This window comes from Nicotiana attenuata, unplaced genomic scaffold, assembly GCF_001879085.1.
Source record: "Nicotiana attenuata strain UT unplaced genomic scaffold, NIATTr2, whole genome shotgun sequence".
NCBI lineage: Eukaryota > Viridiplantae > Streptophyta > Magnoliopsida > Solanales > Solanaceae > Nicotiana > Nicotiana attenuata.
Genome location: NW_017672627.1, coordinates 4750 through 14498, shown reverse-complemented (window position 1 = coordinate 14498; position 9749 = coordinate 4750).

Genomic DNA, 9749 nt, shown 5'->3' with positions numbered 1-9749 from the left:
TGTAGGGTGACTTGCTTCGTCCCGTACTCGAATGGCAGTTTCAGATTTGGCAGCCATGTGTTTGGCTTCGCCGTTAGTCGCGTCTAGGCTTCTCATGGGCTGAACTTACTTTGCCCGTTAGGATCTCGAGCTCGAGTCTCGGTCCGATCCCGTCCGATGTGCGCAAAAAATAAGGGAAACATGTTATACTCTGTACAAAAATTACATAGTGCATACGGGTACAAAAATAAGGTAGGATGCGCCGGTTATTTCAAAGAATCACACAGTAGGCTATCGTCCCTTCCTAAGAGGTGGAAGTACAGATCGACTTATAACGTTAATATGGCAAATAGGATTGCAGACGTGCTAAGTGCGTAGCGACCGTAATCTCACTTTGAGTACGCATATGACGTGCCAAATTCATCGCTACAGGCGAGGCGTGGGTTTTGTATAGACATCAGACATAATTTCGATTTCAAGTAAAGATCTGACCATGATTGGTTTGGTTATTTCAAAAGCTTGCCTACAACTTTCTCAAGTTGGTGTTTACACAGAGGGTGGAGCTATGGCAACCGGGAAGTGAAACTCTGGCTGGCTTTAGATCTAGAGGGAACTAAGATTTTGGCTAGAAAATCCCATCAGACGGCGCCAAATTGTTTGACCAAAAAGTGTTAAGCTTTTTGTTAAACTAATTAATGAGAAAATAGAGGATAAATCCTAGCCAAGGATAATTAACTCTAGATCAAAGCATATTGAATAAGAGAATAGGATATAATCAAGCTCATAAACTTTTTAAGATTATAAAAGATATAAACGTAAATGACAAGCTTACATTCTTGACGTACTGTTCCGTAACGTAAGAATAAAGAAGGAAAAGAAGGAATACTAGTAACAGCTACGGGATCTATCTTTATTGATTCGATAACGACGATTACAAAGATTTGCAGCCAAGATCTAAACCTTCTCTTGTTTTTCCTAAGAAGCCTTCTCCAGTTCTTCTGCCTCTTTTGGATGGAGGAGAAAAAGTCCCCCTTTCTTGTTCTCTTACTTGCTATATATATATATATATATATATATATATATATATATATATATATATAGTAAGTATTCCCTTTTATCCAACGGTCCTTCGCCAGAATACCCTAATATGCTGTATTATACTTTAGGTCGTTCCCTTAAGTGTCACGACATATACTTCGCCGTACAAGCTTTCTGATAGTTCGATCTCGGCAGCGGTTGGATAGTCGTTGTTATGGTGCCTTGTGGATACAACCACGGCTTAGTCGGCCCCTCGCCATTCCTTTTAGCACTAATCCACGTGTGGTCAGATTTCGACCCGAACAAAGTTTGTTCTCTAAACATACACTAATTAAGCGATTATTATGAGCCTGCGCGAAATAAGTAGTTCCAAATCTTGACTAATTTTTAGATTTATTGGAGCGATCGAATATCAAAACGGGTGCAACTTGGACTAGGTTTCTGGACGAAAAGGCTGCTTGAGTTAGTTGCTAGTTGCTACTCCTACCTTGAAATTATCAACCAACATAGACCTAGCTCTCATCTCATTTATTGTATGTTCATTGAATACCATTTTTTATTTCTTAGATAATTTCCTTTTTCTGTCAGGAGTCTGGAAGAGTATAAGAATTAATTCCAAGCCAAAAGGCTGAAAAATAGGTTGTGATATGGCGTATTAGCATGTGAGTGTTGAATACCAAATCCGAGTGAAAAGGAAAGAATGCTGCTGTGGATATATAGTGGTCATACATATTCTGCCAGAACTGCAAATCGCCGCCCATATCAAACGTGCGCCATACCCTTCTACCATTCTACGTTTGAGGCTTCAACTTGAATTTTAGTAATGTGTATCACTTTTGGAGGCAACAATGCTCGCAGAGATAACGCTTTAATTTCTTTCATAAAAAAGTGGTGAGCTTTAAGGATAAGTACTAAGGGAAAAAACTAACCAGCATACTTACTTTACACATGCAAGATTATATTATATGGTCGCTTTTGTAGTTGTAACTTGCAATTGTTTTAGTTGCGGATCCAGAATTTGAACTTTGTTCATATTCTATCACATTTATCTAATTTATTGGGTTCCAAATTTATTATTGGGACATATTTGATGAATATTTTAACACATATAGATAGTGTAAGCCGAAAATTATGGGTTCAGATGAATAACTCATAGCTTGTTCATTGGATACGCCCCGGTTGTAGTGGCATGTATAATAACTCTTTTTTCTTTTTAAACCAATTGAAAATGTAAAGATATATTTTGGCCGAAATGGAAAGAAAGAAAAACTGAAGCAGGAAATTTCCCGAAAATTGAAATAAGAGAGCGAATCAAAGGGAAAATCTTAATGGTTTTGTGCATGGGATTACTCGTAAAATCAGAGAAGTACAGAGTTTTAGAATGTGGTCAAAGTACGTGGGAGTTTATTTTGTTTCTGGTCGTATTGATTCTGTGTATTAATTTTGGAAGAAGTTCGTCAATGGACAATGATAGTAATTTACAATAATAATTAAGACTTTCAACCTTTTTCTTCAAAATCGAATTCTTAAAAGAAATACGTGAGATTGTATGAACCTTGTCCATATTATCTTGTTCTCACACGGGTAATTAGAAACCTGAAACAAGAGCAGGGAAATATCGTATTCGCATACGTAGATGACAAAAGAACATACGCATAGGGTGACAAATTTCAAATATCTCTCCTGTTGATGAGTTGCTTTCGAATTTTACTGCACCGATTTTCATGCACAATTGACAATCCCAACTCCCAAGATAGCAAGCTTGCAGTCGCAACAAATATTCCAGGCCTGTTGCTTAGTAACTAGTGGCGGACGGAGGATGTACTTTTTTTTATTTTTTTATTTTTTACGGAGGATGTAATCAACTAGTTCAATATAGTGAACACAACAATTCATCATGGAGCACAAATATATACTTTAAAAATCATTTAAATTTAAAAAATATATACCAAGTTTTGACAGTAATTTCTAAAGTGTACCCCTCTATTTCAATTTATGTAAAATTGTTTGACTAAGCACGAAGTTTAAGAAAAAATGAAGACTTTTTGAATTTGTGGTCCTAAACAAGTCAAAAAGGGGCCTAGAGTATTTGTGTGGTTATAAAAGCTTCTCATTAAGGGTAGAATTGGAAGTTTAAACCAAATTGTTTCTAAATTTAGAAAGGAGTCATTCTTTTTTAAATGGACCAAAAAGGAAATAGGTTCACATAAACTGGAACGACGAAAGTACTAGATTTAGTGTACGTGCGTTGCACGTGTAATTTAACTTATTTGTCAAGCATTGCATAGTATCTAAAAATTATAAAGTTTTTATTGCATACATATCACGAATTTTTTTGAGTTATACAATAGATATTAAATTATCTAAAAAGCTTACATCTTCACATTTTCTGGGAGTTGAGCGAAGTAGTGTTTATTGACTAATAAGGCCTTCTATATTTTGTATTTATGACATGATGAACAATCAGTGATGTATCTCTCTTCTACGATCTGATAGTCTATTATTTTTTGGTTTCAACAAATGCTTCCAACTTTTTATAAGTAGGTTGAATATTTGTAACGTCTGCAACGACCCGACTAGTCGTTTTGCTTTCTTGAATTCCGTTTCCCTAAATAATAGTTTCCCGTACTTGCTTTTACTGAATTATGACTTGCGGGGATGGTTGGTTCGGGATTTGGAAGAGTTTAGGTTGAAACCGGAACACTTGGTTCCTTAAGGTTGGCTTAAAGGCCAAGTTTGACTTCAGCCAACGTTTTGAGTAAACGACCTCAGTATCGGGATTTGAAGGTTCCAACAGGTTCGTATGATGATTTCAGACTTGGGCGTATGTCCGGATCGGGTTTTGGATGACCCGGGATCATTTTGGCGCCTAATAGTGAAAGTTGATTCCTTAAGGATTTTGAAGTTCTTTAAATTTGGTTTGGAGCAGGTTTTTGTGTCATCGAGGTCCGAAAGAATTTCTGAGACCGGGAATAGTTCCATATTGTCATTTAAGACTTGCACGCAAAATGTGGTGTCAATCCGAGTAGTATAAGTGTGTTTCGTTACATTGGAGGTAGATTGAAGAACTTGAAGTTCATAAGTTTGATTCAATTGTTTTTAGGGGGTGATTCTTAGATTTTGCGTTGTTTCGGACGTTCCGAGGGTTTGAGCGAGTCTGTTTTATGATTTCAAACTTGTCGGTATGTTCGGGCGGGGCCTCGGGGGCCCCGAGCGTCAATTGGACGAGGCTCGAGTTAAGTTAGAAAATTTTTGGAAGGAGCTGAAGCTCCAGGCATCTGTCATAACCGCACCTGTGGTTGGCCACCGCAGGTGCGAGACCGCAGAAGCGGCCAATCCCTCGTCGCTGAGGCCCAAGGGGAGGAGCCCAGGAACCACAGATGTGGCTCCTATTCCGCAGAAGCGCCCCCCTGACCGCAGATGCGGCCCCAGCTAGCCCGGTCAAGTTCCGCAGATGCGACCTTCCCTTGCAGAAGCGAGACCGCAGATGCGTTCCCTTAACTGCAGGTGCGGAAATCGCTGAAGGCAGTTCCTTCATTTAATACGAGAAATGTGTCATTTTTGACACATTTCATTCATTTCTTGGGCGACTTGGGAGCTTTCAAAGAGGGGATCAGCCTAGCATCATGAGGTAAGTTATTTCTACTTAATGTGAGTTTAAGACATAGTTTAGGGGTGGATTACACCAGGTAAATTAGTGAAAATTGTGGGTTTAGAGTAAAACCTAGTGTTTTGATAAAAAGAAGATCTAACAACAAAATTCGTTAGGGAATGATGTAAAAATCATAGATTCTTGATCCTTAGGTTATGGGTAACAACTTCCCTCGAAAATTTCCGGAATCCGGGCACGTGGGCCCGGGGAAGAATTTTAGGGAACTTGTATTTAGGTTTGGAAAATTACTTTAATAGTTAGAATATGAACTCTTGAGCTTGTATTGACTAGTTCTTACCCCTTTGAATAGTCCTGGATCGTTCGGCTCCGAATCGAGGGTTTGAGCGCGTTCTTGAAATTGGAAGTATGCTTTGGAGCAAGGCGAGTCTCCTTTCTAACCTCGTAAGAGGGAAATACACCCTAGGTGAATTAAATAAATATATGTGACTATCTGTGGGGGCTACGCACGTACGTGGTGACGAGGGTCCGTGCGTAGCTACTATTATGCTAATTGTCCGGGTAGTTTAGGACCCGTATCATGCCATACTTGCAAATGCTTACGTTCTTGCTTGCTACTGAGATCACTTAGGACATGCTAGAAATTGTAAATAAATATAAACGGATGAACGCACTTACTTGAGAACTTGTATGAATTTATTTGACTATAAATGAGCAATGTGTTATTACCTGATAATAATTGCTATTTGTGGTTCGGGCCGATCGCCTCGGTAGAAATAGGTGCATCTATGGTTGACGCCATTCGACGCTCTGGCAGTACACAATTATTATTATGTTGGACCGGACCGCAATGTGTGCATGTTATTTATGTGGAACTTTTCCGTGATATACTCTTCTTAAATGCTTTGAAATGTACTTATTACATGACATGACTGAAATTGATATTACTATATATAATAAGGGACAACCAAAGGACTTTTGTAGTCCTCACAAAGGTTTCCAATAAAATGTTAACTTTTCAATTAATTACTTCTAGGTCCAGACTTTATTGTAAGTAAATTTTACTTTTTGTTTTATGGTTTACTTCTTAAAAGCTGTGAATCAAGGACTTTTGTAGTCTTCACGAAAGTTTTCAATAAAATGTAAACTTTTCAATTAATTACTTCTAGGTCCTAACCTTATTTTTTTAAAGTCAAATTTACTTTCTGTTTTATGGTTTACTTCTTAAAAGCTGTCCTACCTTATTTTCCTGTTTCTAATGCTGTGAAACTGCTACACGTGGCTGATGTAGTTGCCTTTTCCCTGCATATCTCATTTTTGTCAATAACTTTATTTCGGAAAGTTTAGCAAATACCCATGGGCGGAAAACATTTATCCGTTCCTATCCATTACTTTGCCCCTTTCCCATTTTTTTAACACCTAACCAAATGAAGTCAATTCAAGCTGCTATAAATCAAGCTAATTTAAGCCAATCCAATTCAAACCAAGCCAAGCCAAGCTAAACCTAATCAAGTCAATTCAAGTCAAGCCAATTCAAATCATGTCAAACAAAGCCAAGCGAAATCAAGCTAAGCTAAGTCAATGGGTAAAAAAAGTTGGGATGGTTCTGGGTAGGTAGGGATAATTAGTTTTATTTGGGTAGGTTTATATTGTAAATAATTTTCAAATGGATAAAAGAGGGTATTAGTTTAAGCTCAATGAATATTTTGCATAAATTGCTCTTTTCTTAAGACCACTCCCACCCGGGCCTTTGAAATTGGTAAATGTCACGACCCAAGTTCACCCTTCGTGAACTGTCGTGACAGCACGTAGTCCCTACGACTAGGTAAGCCTAACAATTTGCAGAAGAAAAAAAAAGAGAAAAAAAGAAATAACAGAAATAAACTATCCAAACTGCAGAAATAATACAAATCAAACTCTTACAATGAACTACATTTTCCCAAAATCTGGAATCTCATGAAATCACAAGCTATGGAATAACTACAGTGTTCTAACTCCAGAGTGTCTAAACAAAAGTAAATACAGAAGGCCTAATACTATGAGCCAGAATGGAAAGGGACTCCTCGGTCTGCGGACGCGGCAAACATACCTCGAAGTCTCTGATGGATCACTCCGCCTCAAGGATGGTAGGACTGAGTCGAAGAACCTGGATCTGCACATGAAAAACATGCGCAGGAAGGGCATGAGTACACCACAGCGGTACTCAGTAAGTGCCAAGCCTAACCTCGATCGGGTAGTGACGAGGAATGCCAGGGCCCTACTGAGGTTAAAGGATAATACAAGATATAATAACAGTGTAGAATAAAACAGTGTACTTAAGTGCAACAGTAAAAAGGTAACATAGGATAGGAGAACAACAACAACTTTAACAGAAATAAAGTAATCACGGAAAAACAAATACAGCTCAACGCAGAGATAACAGCCGGGGGATCTCCTAGGATACCGTCCTGTAGTCCCCAAATATAAATATCCAGTGGATCTCTCGGGTGCAGTCCCGCAGTCCAACTTATAAATGCGCAGGGATCTACCGGAAATCCGATCCGTAGTCCCAAATGTAAATATCCAGCACAGGGGAATCTACCGGGTGCAGTCCCGTTAGTTCCAAAGTAAATGTGCAGGGGGATCTACCGGAATACAAATCCGTAGTCCCAAAGTAAATATGCAGGGGGATCTACCGAGATACCGTCCCGTAGTCCCAAAGTAAACACACAGCAACAACACGAGGAAATACGCAATTCAATTCAAATTCCATACTAAGGTGAAACAGGTACTTCTAGCCTAGCATGTTGCACATAATCCAAATAAGGTAGTTTGGGCAAGTAAAGCAATTAAGTCAATTAGACATGCTTCCCTAAGCTAACAACATGCTTAAATTTCAAGTAGTATAAACAGGAAAAAGAAACACAATTAGAATTTCTTAAAGAAAATCGGATTTTCAACAATTAGCACAAGTACACACTCGTCACCTCATGTACAAGGCATTTCAAATATCAATAATACCAAATCCTAAGGGGAGTTTCCCCCACACAAGGTTAGACAAGCCACTTACCTCGAACCGGCTCCAAATTCATCCCGAAACCACGTTCTTGCCACGAGTATTCGACTCCAAATGACCCAAATCTATTCAATTAATTGCATAATATAAATAACACTTCAAGTAACTGATTCTACAAATAAATTCTAAGCTAATACGCAAAATTAGGTAAAATGACCAAAACGCCCCTCGAGCCCACGTCTCGGAATCGGGTAAAATTTATATTTTTAGAATCCTCATACTCTCACGAGTTCATGCATACCAAAAGTACCAAAATCGGGCCTCAAATGGCCCTTCAAATTCTCAAGTCTAGGTCTCCAAAACCAAGCCCTAGTTTCCCCCAACTTTTAACCCTTAAATTCCATTAATTACAGCTCTAATCCGTGAATTAATACCATAGAAACGAGTTTTTAGGTCCAAAATCCTTACCTCAATGGAATCCCCTTGAAATCCTTCTTCAAATCGCCCAAAAAGCTCCAAGAACCGACTTAGAAATGGTGGAATAGCTCAAAAATCGCGAAGGAAATAACTTATACCTTCTGGCCCAGACATTTCGCATCTGCGGCCAAAATTCCGCTCCTGCGGCGCCGCTTTTGCGGTCCACGAACCGCATCTGCGGTACTCACTTAAGTCCTCAACTTCCACATCTGCGACACACAACCCGCACTTGCGCAATCGCAGGTGCGGGTTCCTTAACCGCATCTGCGGTTCCTGCCAACCTTCCTCTTGGCCGCATCTGCGGCTCCCTTTTCGCTTCTGCGAGACCGTACCTGCGGTCCCCTAGCCACAGGTGCGGTTATGACAGCAATGGAACATCTTCAGCTGCTAAAACCAACTTCCAAACTTTCCGCCAACCATCCGAAATCACCCCGAGGCCCCCGGGACCTCATCCAAATTCACCAACAAGTCATAAACTACCATCCAAACTTATACCCATCTTCAATACACCTCAAACAACATCAAATCAACCAAAACACATCGAATTCAAGCCTAAGGTTCCAAAATCTACCGAATTACGCTTTTGATCAATAAGTATACCAAACCACGTCCAAATGACCTGAAATTTTTCACACACACATCACATTCAACACTTCGGAGCTACTCCAACTTCTAGAATTCCATTCCGACCCTCGGATCAAAATCTCACTATCGAACCGGAACTTCAAAAATTCAACTTTTGGCATTTCAAGCCTTAATTAGCTATGGACCTCCAAAACACAATCCGAACACGCTCCTAAACCCGGAATCACCCAACAGAGCTAACGGAACCCTCGGAATTCCATTCCGAGGCCGTCTTCACACTGTTCCAACTACGGTCAAATTTCCAAAACTTGAGCTCTCATTTAGGGACTAAGTGTCCCAAAACTCTCCGAATTTCCAAATAAATCTTCCCGGCAACTCACAATAGAAGAAACAAACACGGGGAATGCAATTAATAGGGGATCGAGGCATTAATTCTTAAAACGACCGGCCGGGTCATTACATCCTCCCACACTTAAATATTCGTACGTCCTCGAACGAGCATAGAGACATACCTGAAGTAGTGAAAAGATGAGGGTAACGGCTGCGCATATCCTGCTCGGTCTCCTAGGTTGCCTCCTCGACCGGCTGACCCCGCCACTAAACCTTCACAGATGCAATGTTCTTTGACCTCAGCTTTCGAATCTGCCTGTCCAATATCGCCACTGGCTCCTCGACATAAGATAGATCCTTGTCCAACTAGACTAAACTGAAATCCAACACGTGTGACAGGTCACCGTGATACCTCCGGAGCTTCGAAACATGAAATACCGGGTGAAGTCCTGCCAGGCTGGGAGGTAAGGCAAGCTCATAGGCAACCTCCCCAATACGCCTCAATATCTCAAAAGGGCCAATAAACCTCGGACTCAGCTTCCCTTTCTTCCCAAATCTCATAACGCCCTTCATAGGCAAAACCCGAAGTAGAACCCGCTCTCCAACCATGTAGGAAACATCACGAACCTTCCGGTCTGTATAACTCTTCTGTCTGGACTGGGCTGTATGGAGTCTATCCTGAATCACCTTGACCCTCTCCAAAGCATCCTGAACCAGGTCTGTGCCCAGTAATCT